We start from the raw sequence: 21,018 nt of genomic DNA, 5'->3' as shown, positions 1-21,018 counted from the left end.
TTTGGCGGCCCGCCGCGAATTCCTTTCCTGTGCTAACCTCTTCATCTCAGATTTCGTGACCATCAAGTCTGATGTTAAGTTTCTCGCTGTTCTCATTTCTACTACTTCTCATTACCTTCGTCTTTCTCCGATTTACTCTCAAACCATACGGTGTACTCATTAGCCTGTTCATTCCGTTCAGCAGATCATTTAATCCTTCTTCACTTTCACTCAGGGTAGCAATGTCATCAGCGAATCGTATCATTGATATCCTTTCACCTTGTATTTTAATTCCACTCCTGAACCTTTCTTTTATTTCCATCATTGCTTCCTCGATGTACAGATTGAAGAGTAGGGGCGAAAGGCTACAGCCTTGTCTTACACCCTTCTTAATACGAGCACTTCGTTCTTGATCGTCCACTCTTATTATTCCCTCTTGGTTGTTGTACATACTGTATATGACCCCTCTCTCCCTATAGCTTCTACTTTTTTCAGAATCTCGAACAGCTTGCACCATTTTATATTGTCGAACGCTTTTTCCAGGTCGACAAATCCTATGAGAGTGTCTTGATTTTTCTTTAGCCTTGCTTCCATTATTAGCCGTAACGTCAGAATTGCCTCTCTCGTCCCTTTACTTTACCTAAAGCCAAACTGATCGTCACCTAGCGCATTCTCAATTTTCTTTTCCATTCTTCTGTGTATTATTCTGGTAAGCAGCTTCGATGCATGAGCTGTTAAGTGATTGTGCGATAATTCTCGCACTTGTCAGCTCTTGCCGTCTTCGGAATTGTGTGGATGATGTTTTTCCGAAAGTCAGATGGTACATCGCCAGACTCATATATTCTACATACCAACGTGAATAGTCGTTTTGTTGCCACTTCCCCCAATGATTTTAGAAATTCTGCTGGAATGTTATCGATCCCTTCTGCCTTATTTGACCGTAAGTCCTCCAAACCTCTTTTAAATTCCGATTCTAATACTGGATCCTCTATCTCTTCTAAATCGACTCCTGTTTCTTCTTCTATCACATCAGACAGATATTCCCCCTCATAGAGGCTTTCAATGTATTCTTTCCACCTATCTGCTCTCTCCTCTGGATTTAACAGTGGAATTCCCGTTGCACTCTTAATGTTACCGCCGTTGCTTTTAATGTCACCAAAGGTTGTTTTGACTTTTCTGTATGCTGAGTCTGTCCTTCCGACAATCATATCTTTTTCGATATCTTCACATTTTTCCTGCAGCCATTTCATCTTAGTTTCCCTTCACTTCCTATTTATTTCATTCCTCAGCGACTTGTATTTCTGTATTCCTGATTTTCCCGGAACTTGTTTTTCTTCCTCCTTTCATCAATCAACTGAAGTATTTCTTCTGTTACCCATGGTTTCTTCGCAGCTACCTTCTTTGTACCTATGTTTTCCTCCCTAACTTCTGTGATGGCCCTTTTTAGAGATGCCCATTCCTCTTCAACTGTACTGCCTACTGCGCTATTCCTTATTGCTGTATCTATAGCGTTAGAGAACTTCAAACGTATCTCGTCATTCCTTAGTACTTCCGTATCCCACTTCTTTGCGTATTGATTCTTCCTGACTAATGTCTTGAACTTCAGCCTACTCTTCATCACTTCTATATTGTGATCTGAGTCTGTATCTGCTCCTGGGTACGCCTTACAATCCAGTATCTGATTTCGGAATCTCTGTCTGGCCATGATGTAATCTAATTGAAATCTCCCCGTATCTCCCGGCCTTTTCCAAGTATACCTCCTCCTCTTGTGATTCTTGAACAGGGTATTCGCTATTACTAGCTGAAACTTGTTACAGAACTCAATTAGTCTTTCTCCTCTTTCATTCCTTGTCCCAAGCCCATATTATCCTGTAACCTCTTCTTCTACTCCTTCCCCTACAACTGCATTCCAGTCGCCCATGACTATTAGATTTTCGTCCCCCTTTACATACTGCATTACCCTTTCAATATCCTCATACACTTTCTCTATCTGTTCATCTTCAGCTTGCGACGTCGGCATGTATACCTGAACTATCGTTGTCGGTGTCGGTCTGCTGTCGATTCTGATTAGAACAACCCGGTCACTGAACTGTTCGCAGTAGCACACCCTCTGCCCTACCTTCCTATTCATAACGAATCCTATACCTGTTATACCATTTTCTGCTGCTGTTGATGTTAGCCGATAGTCATCTGACCAGAAATCTTTGTCTTCCTTCCACTTCACTTCACTGACCCCTACTATATCTAGATTGAGCCTTTGCATTTCCCTTTTCAGATTTTCTAGTTTCCCTACCACGTTCAGGCTTCTGACATTCCACGCACCGACTCGTAGAACGTTATCCTTTCGTTGATTATTCAATCTTTTCTTCATGGTAACCTCCCCCTTGGCAGTCCCCTCCCGGAGATCCGAATGGGGGACTATTCCGGAATCTTTTGCCAATGGAGAGATCATCATGAAACTTCTTCAATTGCAGGCCACGTGTCCTGTGGATACATGAGGATGCAGAAGGCAATGGAAACCACTGCATTAAAGTCATAGTATACCTCTTAACATAGTGTCGGGCCTCCCTTAACGCAACGTAGTGCAGCAGCTGGTCGTGACATGAACTCAACAAGTCGTTGGAAGTCTCAGAAATATAAAGCCATGTGGGGTCTACATTCGTTCATAATAGCGAGAGTGTTGTCGGTGCAAGATTTTGGGCATGAACTGATCTCTCGACATGTCCTATTAATGTTCAATGGGATTCATGTCGGGTGATCTGGGTAGCCAAATCATTTCCTCATAATGTCCAGAATTTTCTTCAAATCAGTCGCCAACGATTGTGGCCAGGTGACATGCCGCACTGTCATCCATAAAAATTCGGTCATTATTTGGGAACATGAGGCCAATAAACGGCTGCAAGTGGTCTCTAAGTACATAACCGAGGACCCAGTCAATTCCATGTAAACACAACGTGCAACGTGACATAGCCAGCACGAGTTTGCACAGTGCCTTATTGACAACCCGGGTCCATGGCTTCGTGGGGTCAGCGCCACACTCGAACTTCACCATCAGCTTTTACGACCTGAAATCGGGACTCATCTGACCAGGCCACACTTTTCCTGTGGTCTATGTTCCAGCCTACACCGTCACGAGCCCCAGGAGAGGCGCAGCAGGCGATGTCGTGCTGTTAGCAAACGCACCCGCTCTAGTTGTCTGCTGCCACAGCTCATCAACGAATTACTGCGCCGTACTGCCGTAACCGATACCTTTGTCGTTCGTCCCATGTTAATTTCCGCGGTTACATCAGGCAATGTTGCTTGTCTCTTAGCACTGACAACTCTAAACAAACATCAATGCTCTCGATCGTTAATTGAAAGCCGTCGGCCACCGTGTTGTCTATGGTTAGAGGCAATGATTGAATTCTGACATTCCTGGCACAGTATTCACACTATGGGTCTCGGAGTGTCGAATTCCTTAACGATTTCCGAAATGGTATATACCATGCGTCGAGCTCCAACTACCATTCCGGTTTCCGAGTCTTTTAATTCCTGTCCTGCGGCCATAATCATGTCGGAAGCCTTTTCCATGAATTATATGAGTACAAATAATAGCTCCGTCAACGCACTGTTCTTTTATACATTGAGTACACGATACTAGTGTCATCGGTATATGTGCATATCGCTGCCGCATGACTTGTCACCTCAGTGTATTACGTAAGCGGTGTTTTTTACTCAGTAATTCAGAATCTGCTGTAGTGCTTCCACGAAGTAGGATCTGCAGGGATCGTGTGATGTATGACATGCTATCTGAAAGCATGAATATATAAATTTCACGACTTACTCAATGACTTTTGTCTATAATTCAAGTAGCGCGGCCGTTATAAATGTTTCCATAAGTAGTAGTAGCCCATTATTCAGTATTTTAGTAGCTATGTGCTAGGAATCGTACAGTAAGCTAACGTTCCTGCAGTTGGAAAACTGACTTACTCTACTTATCTTACAGGCTGGCCATTCCAATTGTCAGTATTTTCACAACAGATGTTTGTAAAATTTAGCAGTCTATAGCTAAAAGCTTCATGACCGTATAGATGAGGTCCATATTTACATAATCAGTTCTGTGTATTTCACTGTTCTTCGATTAATTATTTTGTGGCTGGTTATTACAGTTCGTTGCTGGAGTCATTACCGGAAATTTCTCTTCGTATATCGCACAAAACTTAAAAAAAAAAGGTCTCTCCAATCTGATTCTTAACTTGGATTGATTTGTACATTTTCAAGACAATACGGCTTCTTTCCAGCATCGGACCAGAAGCATTTACTCTCTGATACACTAGCGTCTTGATCATGTACAGTATTTTCCATTCGTATTTCAGCTAAATCGATATGATAAATGGCTGAAATGTCGTTCTTCTCATGCAGGTAACGTTCTTCTCAGGCTTTTACGTTTTAGGCTGGGCTGCCGTACCTGCAACAGAGATGGATAGGTAATGCTCAATCGTGCAAACATGAATTGTTTCATAATTAAAGTACAAAAAGAACATACATTTTTTTTAAGACAACATAAATTTTTATATTTTACATTGATGTTCCACTAAGCAAGGGCAAAACGTTGTATTTATGCAGGTCTAAACGCAAGAACGTGACCGCTCATACATTAACAACAAGACCCACGTAATGCAGCACAGCTTGAAAACTCCTACAGATCGGTTTCCTTAGACTCTCACTATTTGTAGTTGCTTCCTCACTGAGACATTGTTTCCGTTCTTTAAGAGATTTGGAAAATTATGGTCCTTCAATTTCTTTCCAGAATCGACCAGATGCTTCATGCAACGATATCATGAGATGAGTTACTACTACATAGGCATGTTTATCAAATTAACTTCAGATATTATAAGTGGTCTTACACAGGCTCTGAGCACTATGGGACTTAACTTCTGACGTCATCAGTCCCCTAGAACTTAGAACTACTTAAACCTAACTACCCTAAGGACATCACACACATCCATGCCCAAGGCAGGATTCGAACCTGCGATCGTAGCGGTCGCGCGGTTCCAGACTGTAGCGCCTAGAACCGCTCGGCCACTCTGGCCGACGGTCTTACACATGGCACTATGCTTTGCAAAGTTGTATTCCTTACTGTGAATAATATATGTACCACTGGCTGAAATAATCACCTAAACTGTTCTACATGCTTTAGGTGTACTTTTTCATTCCATTATGGCTGTGAGTGTAACTGGACAGGATGATATGGCCAGCCGTACCGTAAGATAATCGTTCGGATGTGTCTGGACATGTGCATGTTAGGGAGTCGGTGATTTACCACATTTTGAGGCTGAAATTTCAATCTTCTTTTCAGTCTTGCGAACAGAGAATTTGTAGGAATCCGAGATGAAAGATCAAATAGTTAAAACAGTATTTCCACAATAATTAAAATCTGTGGTACATAGAGTTATGAAGGCTACATGGCCTGTAAAGTAGGTAAAGCGTGGTTATATCGCATGTGAGGCAGCAGCTGCAGTAATGTAGTATGTGTACTATGTAGATCTACTAATTATGAACTCCAAACCGGTAATCGACGAAGTTTTAATGATATGAATATGTACCAATCAGAAAATATCACTTTTTATGTGGAAAGATACAACAGCCTAAAGTTGTTGTTACCTTCCTTGTGAACAATCACATGTATTCTGGAGAGATCAGTTCGTGCACAAAATTCTACTCCGGCAACACTTTCGCAGTTCTTACCCTTGTAGAGGCAGCATGGCTCAATATATCTGCGGAGGCTTCCGACGATTTTTTAAGTCCATGCCACATCGATTTGCTTCACGACGATGGATAATACGAGATCCTTCACGAAATTAGGAAGTATCCTGTGACTTAGGTCACTTGCTGGAAGGTCTACATTGGAACTACCAAGAGAAGAGTGAATATAAAACTGAAAGAACATGGAAGTCTAGGGAAAATAGAAAAATTAACTACGTTGAGGTAGGCTGTTCAATCAAGAACGTTTCTTGAAATCACAATTCTATCTACTATTATATTACAATGACTATATAGTGCAGCCATCGAATTAGATAAGCACAGTGATATTCTAACAGCAAAGGAGAAGCCTTGAAACTCTACATATATGGACAGTGGATCTGCAGAATCGACAGAAGAGTTTTTATTTTTCACAGGTGGGAACTGATAATTAAGTGTTATCTCTGATAAAGATTATCTTTGCTGATCACGTATAAACTCGACCACGTCCACTTTATACACTATTTATGTCAGCCACCGACGGCTGACTGGTCAGTCCGCAGGACTTACTGTCACCAAGAGCGCCTTCGTGGACACCCAGGGCAGGTCTGGACCTGACCTCAGTAACCGAAAAGTTTTTTCGACCCCGTCCAGAAGACTCATCAGCATCTGTTGCATCCGGCCGTGAAATTATATATTTCATGAATTATACATTTTTTTAAAATTTGTGTAACATACGACTTTTCCATAAACTTCCAATGTAAGAATCACTGGACTGCCATCAGTGTCTAGAGATTTTGTTTTATTTATTTCCAGTGACGCGAAGATCTCGAGATCGATGCCTGAGGATCGCCCCGGATTTATGACGATGTAGATTCAGATGTGCATATGGTTCACTCAGCCTCGTCAGCTCAAATGAGAAGTTGCTGGAATATAAAACTGGCGAATTCGAGGCTCAAGCCGCTGAAGTGGAGTCACATCGAAAGCCTGGCACCAGTGGCACGTGAAATTCATTTATTAGGAGCAAACCCACAATAAGTGCTTATTCTACTTCAAGATCATCACCTTGACCATTTCGACTAGAGATCTCAGTCTTTGCGAGAATCCAAACCAATGTAGGTCGAGATGATGTTGGAACCGTTGACTTGGAATATTTTATTAATGAAATAAACCGGAGGATTGGTGCTTCTCAGTTATTGCCAAATATGGGGCCTTCTCTGCTTCAAAGAATTTGAAACTTATATATCTATGCATTTGTTTGAAATAGTCCTAAGTTTTCCTATGAGTCACATTTCGCCATTAAGAAATACAGGTCGCTTTAATACTGTAGAAATATATTCCCAGTAACGAAGACCCTTCATTGCAACTATATCCTCTCATTTGAAAAAAAAAATGACTCGTTTTTTTCTGGCAAATTTTAGATGTATGTATCACAGATGTAACAAATTTTCTCAGGGATTGTTTGCTGGCCTGTAAGTACAGACCAGAGTGACTAAAGCTGTGAAATTATTGTAAATTTGGTATCTGATTCTACTGATCATAATTTGGTAGAAATTTCTGCATATTAATTATTAGTCCATATCAGCCATGAAATACTTAGTATGAATATCTCGCTTCTTCAGCACTCGGGGGACACTGGAATCGTACTCCATCAGGAGTATGTTCATCGCCCAGTAATTTCTACGCCAGAGGCTTCCTTAACATTATCCTCACACGTTTCATGACCTTCTTCGCCAGCATATCACACATCCTTCTTTCTCATCGTCAGTTGATTGAATGTCCGCCCCCGGTAGCTGAATGGTCATCGTGACAGATTGTCAATCCTGTGGGCACGGGTTCGATTCCCGGCTGGCTCGGGGAGTTTTCTCCTCCCAGGGACTGGGTGTTGTGCTGTCCTCATCATCATCCTTTCATCCTCATCGCCTGCAGGTCACCGAAGTGGCGTCAAATTGAAAGACCGGCATCCGGCGAGCGGTCTGCCCGACGGGGGGCCCTAGCCATACGATCAGATAAAAAATAAAAAAGTTGATTGAATGGTGCTGACAGCAGTCCATCTACACCAACCACGGAATTTCCTGCGATCAGTTCCCATCCTTACATTCCAAAACAACAAGGCGGTCAACTATGAACTGGCCATCGTTGTATCTGGTCACATGATCAAGTTAGTTCTTGCTAAGGCCAGCTTTATTTTCTCTTCGGCAAGAAATATCAATAATGTAGGAAGCAGTGTACTTAATCAGAGTATTAGATGAAGAGATAAATTAGTATGGTGTAGTTAGATAAGTACAGTCTCCTACTTTACAAACTGACAGTCAAACCACTCTCAACATACATGGACGGCACACACATAAACGTTGGTATTGGTATCATTTGAGTGATACATAATGAACTGATACACAACACCATAAATGTTATAATCACATATTCATCTATATTACAACTCAAATACAATTGAAAATAATATTTTGTTATTTTTTATAATTACGAAGTATGTTGTCGAATACTGAAGTGACAGAATCTTTGTGAACTTAGCATTTATTAAAACTTTATTATGAACTAACCATCCATGACACAAGGACGTGTGTATCTTGTGATTTTGTGCTGCTTTTATTACCTAAATGGTGAAGCGTTTGGTTCGGTATTAAAATCCTATGTTAGTTTACAAAATGTTAAATAGTTAAGACAGAACTCTACAAAGAAAATAAACATAAGGGAAGCTAGATATACTGATGGCATCATCCTGTTCTGTTGTTGTTCGAAATGGTTGTAAGTACACTACTGGCCATTAAAATCGCTACACCAAGAAAATATGCAGAAGATAATCCGATATTAATTGAACAAATATATTTTGCTACAACTGACATGCGATTACATTTTCACGCAATTTGGGTGCATAGATCCCGAGATATCAGTACCCAGAACAACCACCTCTGGCCGTAATAACGGCCTTGAAACGCCTGGGCATTGAGTCTAACAGAGCTTGGATGGCGTGTACAGGTACAGCTGCCCATGCAGCTTCAACACGATACCACAGTTCATCAAGAGTAGTGACTGGCGTATTGTGACGAGCCAGTTGCTCGGCCACGATTGACCAGACGTTTTCAATTGGTGAGAGATCTGGAGAATGTTCTGGCCAGGGCAGCAGTCCAACATTTTCTGTATCCAGAAAGGCCCCTACAGGACCTGCAACATGCGGTCGTGCATTATCTTTCTGAAATGTAGGGTTTCGCAGGGATCGAATGAAGGGTAGAACCACGGGTCGTAGCACATCTGAAATGTAACGTCCACTGTTCAAGGTGCCTTCAATGCGAGCAAGAGGTGACCGAGACGTGTAACCAATGGCACCCCATACCATCACGCCGGGTGATACGCCAGTATGGCGATGACGAATACACGCTTCACCGCGATATCGCCAAACACGGATGCGACCATCTTGATGGTGTAAACAGAACCTAGATTCATCTGAATAAATGGCGTTTTGCCATTCGTGCAGCCACGTTCGTCGTAGAGTACACCATCGCAGGCGCTCCTGTCTGTGACGCAGCGTCAAGGGTAACCGCAGCCATGGTCTCCGAGCTGATAGTCGATACTGCTGCAAACGTCGTCGAACTGTTCGCGCAGATGGTTATTGTCTTGCAAACGTCTCCATCTGTTGACTCAGGGATCGAGACGTGGCTGCACGATCCGTTACAGCCATGCGGATAAGATGCCTGTCATCTCGACTGCTAGTGATACGAGGCCGTTGGGATCCAGCACGGCGTTCCGTATTACCCTCCTGAACCGACCGATTCCATATTCTGCTAACAGTCATTGGATCTCGACCAACGATAGCAGTAATGTCGCGATACGATAAACCGTAATCGTGATAGGGTACAATCCGACCTTTATCAAAGTCGGAAACGTGATGGTACGCATTTCTAATCCTTAAACGAGGCATCACAACAACGTTTCACAAGGCAAAGCCGGTCAACTGCTGTTTTTGTATCAGAAATCGGTTGGAAACTTGCCTCGTGTCAGCACTTTGTAGGTACCGCCACCGGTGCCAACGTTGTGTGAGTGCTCTGAAAAGCTAATCATTTGCATATCATAGCATCTTCTTCCTGTCGGTTAAATTTCGCGTCTGTAGCACGTCATCTTCATGGTGTAGCAATTTTAATGGCCAGTAGTGTATATTGAAGTATACACTACTGTTACCTCCCCATCGCGCTTCTCAGGCATAGAGTAGATTGTGCTGCCATCTTTCCAGGATCTTCAGCTGCCTGGTAATAAAAACGAAACATCAACTACTTTCAGGCAACTGAATATCGCTATCACTGTACCTGAGGGCCAGAAGGTGAGGAACACGGTGCTGTAGGTGGTCACAATGGAGATGAAAGCAGTCACGAGGCTCAACCGCAGGGTGAGTAGGTCCAGCAGGCTGGTCACGGGGCATCCAGAGGACACCTGCCGGGGCAGCAACCGCAGCCCGCGGTGGGCGGCGCCGCCCACACGCGCCCTTCCAACAGCAACTGCGAGCACAGCCTCTGCGTACGCCTCGCTTCTGTCTCCACACAGTGAGCAGGCATGACAAGTAGTGTCAACTGAACTAGGGTGAGGAACACATAACTTCCCGTCCCCGGTATTGGTATTACTCGAACCAAGGAATGATAAATCCGTAGCAAGGAAGTAAATATTAAGTGTACCGAACAGTGAAATTCCTATGAAGTACAACACTAGAAACACCTCATGAGCAGTTGCGACCAACTGTGACAGTTCACAGAGCTTCGCAAGCGTTCGTGTGAGATATCGCACATTGGCTGACATGCCCAAATGCAGTCTGTGGTGTGACTCTAGGTTCCCTTTGTTCAAAGAGCACTTCTTTCCAGGGACCTTACCACAGAAACGAGCAAGGACATCGTTTCTTTTATCTTGGAGACAAACATTTACAAGTGAAACTCTACACCTTATTACTAATTGTAAATTCGCAAATCTCAAAAGGGATAAAGTGAGTGCAAGAAAACTGCCCACAGTAAATGAAAGACTCAGCTTATGATCTTGATATATACTATTCGTAAACATCCATGTGTACATTGAAAAAACATAAAAAAATAGTAAAACCAATTGTAGCTGTACTACCTTTTCCTCACATGTATTCACAGGACCGATATGGGTCATCAGAACTTTGTCACATGAAACTATCAACTTCAGCATTTTCCCATACAACTTTTTGGTGTAGAACACATCTGATGCTATCGAAACGTACGTCAAAGCTGACGTATTAAAAACACTGAAAAGTGAGATAATATTTACTACAGAGAACGTCTGCAACGATCTGTAAGAAAATTCTGCCAAATTGCATGCAGAAATCAGATGTATGATGCTGGCCAGGGCCATGATAATCAGATCTGAAGTAAACCTCTCCAATGATCCTGCTTTCATATCGATCGTAAATGGCATCAGACCAACAATTTTGCATGTGAATTGGAATAACCTGATGGCCAAGAAAAGTTTCTCAGTATTTTTTGGCAGCAGGAGGGTAGCATCGTTGGCTGGCATCACCTGCAAAATCGAAAAAGAGTTTAAACTTTCAGTCAAGGATGGTATCATACGTATAAGCTGTGTACTTAAGTAACTAATTTATAATTCACAACAATTTACAATGGTACATATGTAGCAAAAATCTTTCAAATACATTTTCATGTTTTCTTTCCCTACTGTGTGTAATGATGACTTTATGTTGAGACGTAATTTGTACTTCACAACAGTATAAATTTAACAAAATAATTGTTGACTTTTCTTTTAGTTTCACCCCAAAGTGTAAAGATAAATTCCGAAAAGATGGGTATTTATTGTATTTAAATGCATGTGATACAGTTTTTTTCGTGCTGCATATCAGGTTATTGACAAGTTATTCCAAGGCTATCTACACACCAGCATCGATTAGCATATTTTCTCGGTAGTTGATCAACTGTTCTAGTGATCATTTAAAATTCCAGTAGGGCTTCCTACCTCAGCACCAACCCCCCCCCCCCCCCCCCTGGCAGCCAACAGTACACAAAGAAGTGAGACATTGACATATTGAGGAATGTGAGGAATGATGGTGTGTTTGTTTCATGTTGTATGAAGCTGTAGGTACTGTGATGCTGAAAATCACAGTAGGTAGCCATTTGAATACTAATGATATATCTTATAAACATATTCATATAAACCAGACAGACAAATAATTGTACGAGGAACACGAAAGTGATGGAAATGTGGATAAGAGGAGAAATACTGTAGTTGATCATTAAAAGAAGGAAATACAAAAATTTTCAGATCTAGAAAGGAAAGAGCAAAAATAGATAATTCTACTGATCAGCAATAGCTTAAGACTAGGGAATAGTTTGATACGTAGATTTTTCGATGTTGATTTCGCATTTCAGCTCAACAAAAAATGCAGTTCACTACAGTTTTAACCCAAGGGGAAGCTGCCCTTTGGGCAACTGAAAGGACTGAAAGCCGTCAAACACGCGAGAAATTTTAGAAAGCGTTCTTGTAGAAGTATTGGTCAAATTGTGTGCAGGAAAGATATCGCAAAGAGGTGTTTCACCAAGAGCAGTTCCGCAGGAAGCAAGGGAGTCTTCTCAATCGTTTCGAAAAATATTGAAATAGATATCAGGATGAGTCTATTTCGGACAGATTTGTGTTACGAATAGTAAAAGATGAAGTTGCCTCTTGACATAAGAGAAACGTTAGTCCATGTTCCAGAGACAAAACTTACAACAAATCATATTCATACTAGGTTCTACTGATTTAATACGTGAAGTTCCTTAGGTGAATAATAACAGTATTAGTAAAGGTGGCATGGGTCAGTTCATTCTGTCTCACACACAGAGCTGTAGAGCTATAATTATGGGAGACCACAAGACTGTTGCATTCACTTTGTAGCTCAGCCAGCAGCACCTTCAATGCATAATGCTAAGCCTGTTAACTATTGCGTACCGAATTTCTAAGAAAGAGTAGAATAACAGATGACAGGTACCATCCTAGGTGTTATAGTGATGGAATAGGTCAATGGGAATGCAAAAACAACAGTAATCAGTGGAATCACATTGTGAGAAGCCGCTGTTAGATAAATGTAAGTCGTACTCACTGGCAAAGTGATCCAGTACAAAAGTGTAGCTGTTGACATGAGCTTGCTAGTACAAATTCCAACAGTAAATATGACTGAGGTGACAGGAGAAACCCACCCAACAGCTATGACCAACTCAACAAACTTGATCTGGCTGTATTAGGCTCTCCATAGATGATCGTGGGATACAATGGGGGTGGAGAACACAATTCAGAGAACCTGTTGAGGTATAATGAAGACACAGACATCAGAGATGAGTTCTGTACTGACTATAGCTGCCATGACCAACTGAAAGATTTAGTTCAGGCTGCTATCAATTCTATTGTAGGAAGAATTTCCAATTACAGTATTTGTCTTTGACACATGTGCTGCATTGAACGTGACGTGAACGAGATTATTCAGTAAGGTTGGTGAGGTTACGAGGGTACTTACTTACCGATTACAAAATGGAAGGCTTTTTGTGGCGACTGGTATCAAGTTGTGACCTGTCAAAGTGTAGAAATAGATAGAGGTGATTTTAGGAAATGGGGCCATAGTCTGCCCATTTCTAGTTGCAAACGGATTAACAGTCGAATGCATTTTTACACGGATTTTTTGAGAGAGATGTGTACAAATATGTCCTCCCCTAAGGCAAGAGCTATATGAGTGTCAATGGTGAAAATATTATTGTAGATTTGGTAAAACGAAAGAAAAGATTGTAAATACTGTCAAGGCTTAAGAGTTAAGCTTATTAAGACAAATGGGCACAAATGTGCACACTGTAGTTCTGCGAAGGATGACAAAGATACCATAGTGACAAAGTGGCATGATCTTCAGCTACTAATGACCAACAGCAAACCGAACTAAAAGACGTGTTATTGAAGTAAATAGACGCATTTAATTAGGAGTGCGTTATCATAATTATCAATATCAAATGGAAAAATTTCCACACCAAGTTTATTTCCGAAACTAATGTACAGTCGTGCTCAAAAGTTTACGAACGACCTGAATTGCATTTCGCCTGATTCGCATGCAACCCACATAACGCAGCTGTCTAGCAGGTCCTCTAATCGCTCCTTGGTACAGTCGTTTGACTATTGAAAATGGTTCCAACAATTCACCACTAGAAAACACTACTCTGTATCGCAATAACTCTAGATGTAAAGCAGTACTACCATACTACAAATATCAGGGAACACCTTATCACAGGTAAGACTGTCCTTAATGCTTGCAAGCTCACATTTATTATAATAAATGACATACCTGAAATGTTACCACTCTCATTATTACGTCAGATTGGTAATGCACGTAGTATGTTCGTCGTATTCGTGATTTCCTCTTCAAAGTAACATACCGTACTTATTGTTTAACACAAAATGACATTAAAAATTTTAGTTCTTCACGAGCAGCTAGTCGAGAATATGTGTGAACTTCAAATCACACGACAAACCGTCTCGCTCTGAATATGGATTCAAACCCAGGTCATGCAGACTAAGCAAAGATTTCGTAACTGACGGAAACTAACAGTCATTCCTGATTAGGCATACAGAGAGTGATATACCTCGATTTTAGACAGTGTCATTTAGCAAATACCAACTTTAAATTAGATAACGCAAACATTTTTAATGGACGCGAATTCGTACCCAGCACCTATTGTCCCTGTTAACTAACCACTTCATAACAAGTAACTTATTTGAAATGCCGTGAGGTAAAGCTTTATGTTGGACAGGGATTCGAGCCCAGAACCTAATTGGATAGATATCGAAGCACAATCAACTGTGACATATCGCATTTTCTCGGCAGTAGCTAGATGTTTTAACTGAAATGACGAGACGAAACATTAATTTTTTCCTTCCCAGGACTCCAACCCAGCCCCTATCGCTGTTATATTCTAGAGAAAACTAACGTTAAATATGGGTTTGTTGCACCAGCAGCGACATCTGAGCATGTTTGAACTAGAAATAAAATGACGAAGAGTTCAGTGCTGACTGGGAATAGAACCCCACACATATCGTTGTTGACTGCACACAAAGATACGTCAGTTACCGAATTTTTTTCCACCAGCAGCTCGGAATAACATCTTGAACCTTCAGCGATCTCGCAAATAGTTCTGTGTCTCACTGGGAGTCAAAGACGTCAAATATCGTTAGTGTTGACAACGAATGAAAATACAATAAAAATCGAAATTATTATCCACCAGCAGATAGGTGTTCTCATGCTAGTCCTTGATAATACATAATGAAATATTTAGTGCCGGGCCAGGATTCGAACCCATCCACGCGCAACATGTGGAGATGTTGAGGAATCTGCTGTTCTGAACAAACAACAAATTGCAGTCGTGCTGTATTGTCACGAAGGGTTAGAATTCCGCGTTAAGGGTGGTCTCAGTTGCATTCCCAGTTCAGAACCAAGTTTATCGACATACAGAAGCTGAGATAAAAAATGGAATAAGTGTCCTTTGATCCTACATAGCGTTTGTTTCGTCACTAGAAAAAAATTACTAGTATAAGAAAGGTAATTGTTGATAGAGTTTCTACGTATCGCGACTCCTGACTTTATTGTAGTTCAATCCAACGTCTACTTGGTAGAGAAGGAATATCATGTTTAACATGAATGTCAGACCACAATGCCATTATACCTTCTTCGCTTGGCGTAGCCAGAAGAGAGCAGAATCTGTCTCTCCCTATCTAAAATCACTAACCGAAGTTGGAATCGAACCCAGACCACAGATATATAAGCCTCTCATCAGCAGACCACCAGCTGCCCTTCTCAACGGCTCATTTTTCTTCCATAACGCCGTTGTGCCGCACTGACTGAGAATTCTGACACACAGGCTCCCAGTATCAATTTGCAGCATGTTCAGTAAATTCATTTACTTGGTTGACCTAAACACCATGAACTAGCTGCCTCGTCTACCCAGTGCATACAAACTAGCTGCCTCGGCTACTCAGTGCATACATTGAGCTTTATTTTGTATTCGCCAAAATAAAATCACTTAACTGCCACCAACACAGAACTGCCAACAGTGTAGGTTGCAGAAATTTAAATAGGAAGTGTTCCTTTCCACTTGAGCTACTCTATTGCGCTATCTGGTTGTTGAAAAAACCGTGCAGTGCAAAAGAAAAGGTGTAACTGATTGTCTCTCAGAATTCTAGACCTGGCCACATGCATTATCTCACAGCGCTGTGGAGAGCAGCAGTTTTGAAGGAATTATTGTTCACTTCTGGAGGTATTACAGGTTTGTGTCGGCTAGTAGCGTAATGGTAAGTATCGCGCCCGGTGGATAAGATGTCGCGAGTTCGAGTACATTCGGTGCTGTATTTTTTAAAACGCAACTCTGCTGTCTGCTAAAGTTATCAACGTAATGGAACTTGTAACATCATTCTCTTCACTTCTCAACCCAAAGTAGTCGTATGTGGAAAAGGGCTAACTTCTGCGACATTTTGTTCATATCAGGTTTAACAGACAGCCAGACAGTAGATGCATCTCGAAACTTTTGTATTATGTATGGGTAGGGCGCATCGTGTTAAAATACGGCGGAAAAGTATTTTCTACATTAGCTGTCGTCTGGTAGTGGCATTTTATTCTTCTTCAAACATTGTTTGAGAGCTTTAACTCGGAATACGTTTTCTACATGCATGTAATCAATAAACTGCATGCGCATTTTCAGACTGTTATAGATAACATCAGAGAATTCGCATACATCGTTGATGATTAATTTCTCTCTCATGTTCATTATTGTTTTAACGACATTAAAGGATACCTTACGAAAATTGTGAACTGTACTATAAGAAATGAAATGAAACTACCCACGATAACCTTACGACGAAAGTCTGTTTTAATAAAACTGAGTACCTGTACACAGGTGTGCCTCTATCGTCACGAATTGGTAAAATACTAGTCACTTAGATTTTGATTGGGTCTGTGTTTAATTGGTATGTTGTGTCATACTCAAGATGTATGCAAATGTTGCATTTCATAAATAAAGTTATGCACTCCTAGAAACCCAAAATTTGCTTGTCAGCAGCGGAAGGAGTCGTAACCTGTTTTGCAGCATTGTAAGTTTTTCACCATTGCACTATGAGTCGAAAGTATTTTCTTACGATTTCCTTATCGATGTTTGAACTGACTGTGTGTAGGTCTTTCAAAGCCTGTTTCGCATGTCAGCACGCTACCACAGAGCTGGCGAAGAAGTATGTGGCTTAACTTCCTCTTACGAGACCAATAGTGGCTAGAACTCGGACCGCTATTTGAAGGACGAGATTAGTTGCGATTACCACGTGCAACGTCTTTCCTGGGCTGAAAACCGTAAATTTAGAATCTTTTGTTACACCTCAAGCGATAATAACTCAGATCACTCAGTGGAAATGACAGGTAAAATCAAGTTAACTTTGAGGCTTAATTCCGTGCACACCAGGAAGTAACTCGTCGATCACAGAGTTGCAAACATACACTCCTGGAAATGGAAAAAAGAACACATTGACACCGGTGTGTCAGACCCACCATACTTGCTCCGGACACTGCGAGAGGGCTGTACAAGCAATGATCACACGCACGGCACAGCGGACACACCAGGAACCGCGGTGTTGGCCGTCGAATGGCGCTAGCTGCGCAGCATTTGTGCACCGCCGCCGTCAGTGTCAGCCAGTTTGCCGTGGCATACGGAGCTCCATCGCAGTCTTTAACACTGGTAGCATGCCGCGACAGCGTGGACGTGAACCGTATGTGCAGTTGACGGACTTTGAGCGAGGGCGTATAGTGGGCATGCGGGAGGCCGGGTGGACGTACCGCCGAATTGCTCAACACGTGGGGCGTGAGGTCTCCACAGTACATCGATGTTGTCGCCAGTGGTTGGCGGAAGGTGCACGTGCCCGTCGACCTGGGACCGGACCGCAGCGACGCACGGATGCACGCCAAGACCGTAGGATCCTACGCAGTGCCGTAGGGGACCGCACCGCCACTTCCCAGCAAATTAGGGACACTGTTGCTCCTGGGGTATCGGCGAGAACCATTCGCAACCGTCTCCATGAAGCTGGGCTACGGTCCCGCACACCGTTAGGCCGTCTTCCGCTCACGCCCCAACATCGTGCAGCCCGCCTCCAGTGGTGTCGCGACAGGCGTGAATGGAGGGACGAATGGAGACGTGTCGTCTTCAGCGATGAGAGTCGCTTCAGCCTTGGTGCCAATGATGGTCGTATGCGTGTTTGGCGCCGTGCAGGTGAGCGCCACAATCAGGACTGCATACGACCGAGGCACACAGGGCCAACACCCGGCATCATGGTGTGGGGAGCGATCTCCTACACTGGCCGTACACCACTGGTGATCGTCGAGGGGACACTGAATAGTGCACGGCACATCCAAACCGTCATCGAACCCATCGTTCTACCATTCCTAGACCGGCAAGGGAACTTTGTGTTCCAACAGGACAAAGCACGTCCGCATGTATCCCGTGCCACCCAACGTGCTCTAGAAGGTGTAAGTCAACTACCCTGGCCAGCAAGATCTCCGGATCTGTCCCCCATTGAGCATGTTTGGGACTGGATGAAGCGTCGTCTCATGCGGTCTGCACGTCCAGCACGAACGCTGGTCCAACTGAGGCGACAGGTGGAAATGGCATGGCAAGCCGTTCCACAGGACTACATCCAGCATCTCTACGATCGTCTCCATGGGAGAATAGCAGCCTGCATTGCTGCGAAAGGTGGATATACACTGTACTAGTGCCGACATTGTGCATGCTCTGTTGCCTGTGTCTATGTGCCTGTGGTTCTGTCAGTGTGATCATGTGATGTATCTGACCCCAGGAATGTGTCAATAAAGTTTCCCCTTCCTGGGACAATGAATTCACGGTGTTCTTATTTCAATTTCCAGGAGTGTACATTGCCTTTTTTTTTTTCCTTTCGCGGGCAAGTGCTCTACCAACATTTTTTTTTAATTAGGCAGGTCACAAACACTAACTGAAATACATCCTCTGCCAAAAAGAAAGAAAACAAAAGATTTTAAAACAAATCACAAATTTAAAGGAACAGGGATGTTGTTTCTATTTATTTATTTTCAATAAAGATCACTTTGTTAAAAGGTACATATAGACCATTTCATCGTATATTATGTGCATTACATAGTGAGTGGTGAGAGAAGCGTGAGGTTCATCATCAGCTGTCAAATGTGCACACCGACTGCACCCGGCACACCCCAACTGCGTGGGGGGTCGTGGAAGACTGCCTGAAGATAGTTGGCAAAGGTTTTCCGATAGTGTGACCATCTATGAACCTCATTGTGGGCTTGCTGCAAGAAATACCAAAAGTCAAGTCGCGACGTGGCAGTATCCCCATAGAGGTACGCGATCGTCCAACCTTTGATCCAGATGATCGACTGTGATTTAGTCGCCGGAAAGTAGTCACTCTCCGGATGTAAGAAGGAAGCAGGTGTAATATGTTGCGGGGTCACACGGAGGTAGCAAACCACCATCTGTCTTCCTAGGAGCCAGACGTCCTCCACCGCGATACAAGTTAAGCGGTGATGGTCGTCATCCACTTGGTGACATTTCGGGCGTAGTGGAGTGTCCACTAGTCCAATTGCATGGAGCCGTTGGTTGGTGTTGAACTTGCCACAGGCGGCAGAGAACCAAAGTGCCCGAACGAAGGTAGGAAAGAATTTTTGGTGCACATGTCTCCAAATCTTCGGCCAATGCAACCTGGGGTGTTTCAGTTCAATGACATTACAACTTATCCGCCGTAGCAGCCAAACATAAAAATCCTTCGCGCATGGCGGTCTCGTGCGCGGAAGCTCGTCTCTGATATAACTAAGTTCCACGATAAATGTTGATACATGCGCAAAATGTGGCGTAATGTTGCCCACCGCCACCGGAGGTGTGAGGGACCCTGGAACCAGGAGATCCAGTAGACGGGATGTAAGGGAATCACGTCCGCTACGCCATTGCTTATACATTGTGGTTAGAAGGAGCGCCGTCGCACGGCAGTAAACATTCGTAAGTCCGAGTCCCCCCTTATCCGTAGGGAGAGTGAGCGTTTCGTATCGCACCTTGAGGGGCGATCCAATCATCACGAAATAGCCTAGTGCTGATTGAAGTCGACGTCCGAGCGTGAGTGGTAGGGGCAGGATCTGCGAAATATGCACCATTCGAGAAACCACATAAGTGTTCAGGTACTCGACTCGCTGCAAAGGATCAAGGCGCCGTAGGAGATGTTGTCGGACCATGGTACGTGTTGTCTGTAAAATACGTCGGTAGTTAATTGCTGCAGTATGTTTTACGGATGAGGTAAAGTCTATGCCGAAATAGCGGAATCGTTGCACATAGGAAACGGACTGATTTCTTCCGGCGTAAGGCCCCTGCCCACCGGCATTGCCGCCGATTTGTTCATGTTCACTGCACTACCCGCCGTCACACTGTGGTCCAACAACAGTTCAAGGACCGTCTTCACCTCTTCCTCAGAACGAACGAGCAGCAGGAGGTCGTCCGCATAGGCACGACATTTGAAGGTGTAGCCCCGTAGTTCCATCCCAGAAAGAGAATGGGTGAGCCTCCCAATTAATGGTTCCAACGCTATCGCGAACAGCAGCATCGAAAGAGGGTAGCCCTGGCGAATGGATCGTCGAATTTGAATGGGCCCTGCTATACGCCCATTAACCTGTACCAAGGATTGTGCGCCCCCGTAAATCCTTCTAATGAGACCAGTAAAACGGTCTGGAAAACCCATTTGTTCCAGTACAGCATACAGATAGTTGTGGCGCACCTTATCAAAAGCACTGTCAAAATCAACCGCCACCATCGTCGCTTTAAGCCGGCACTCCTCCGCCAACGCTATCACATCAGGGCATTCGCCAGTAGCTGTTTGCACATTCACCGATCCACCCGGTGTCGTCTGTTCCGGAGAGAGAACGCTACGAATTAACATACGACATCGGGACACTAGCAACCGTGCAAAGATCTTATAGTCGGCATTAAGCAGGGTGATGAGGCGATAATGTGTGACCGTAATTCCTGGCCTCGGTTTATGTACTGGCACCAGGAGGCCTTCCAGAAAAGCCGGTGGAATAGGCGCATCGGAATTTAACATCTCGTTGTACATTTCCGTCCATCGCGGTGCCATTTCGTTGCGAAATTCGCGATAGAATTCAGCAGGAAGCCCATCAATGCCTGACGGACGTGGCTATACGGTCGAGGTCATCGAAAGAGGCGGCTTCTTCCCGATAGATGTGTTGGTAATGGTCGACGAATGCAGAGACAATGT

Source organism: Schistocerca americana, chromosome 4 (assembly GCF_021461395.2).
Source record: "Schistocerca americana isolate TAMUIC-IGC-003095 chromosome 4, iqSchAmer2.1, whole genome shotgun sequence".
Taxonomy (NCBI): domain Eukaryota; kingdom Metazoa; phylum Arthropoda; class Insecta; order Orthoptera; family Acrididae; genus Schistocerca; species Schistocerca americana.
The sequence above is the reverse complement of the archived record's forward strand: the minus strand, read 5'-3'. Positions refer to the sequence as shown.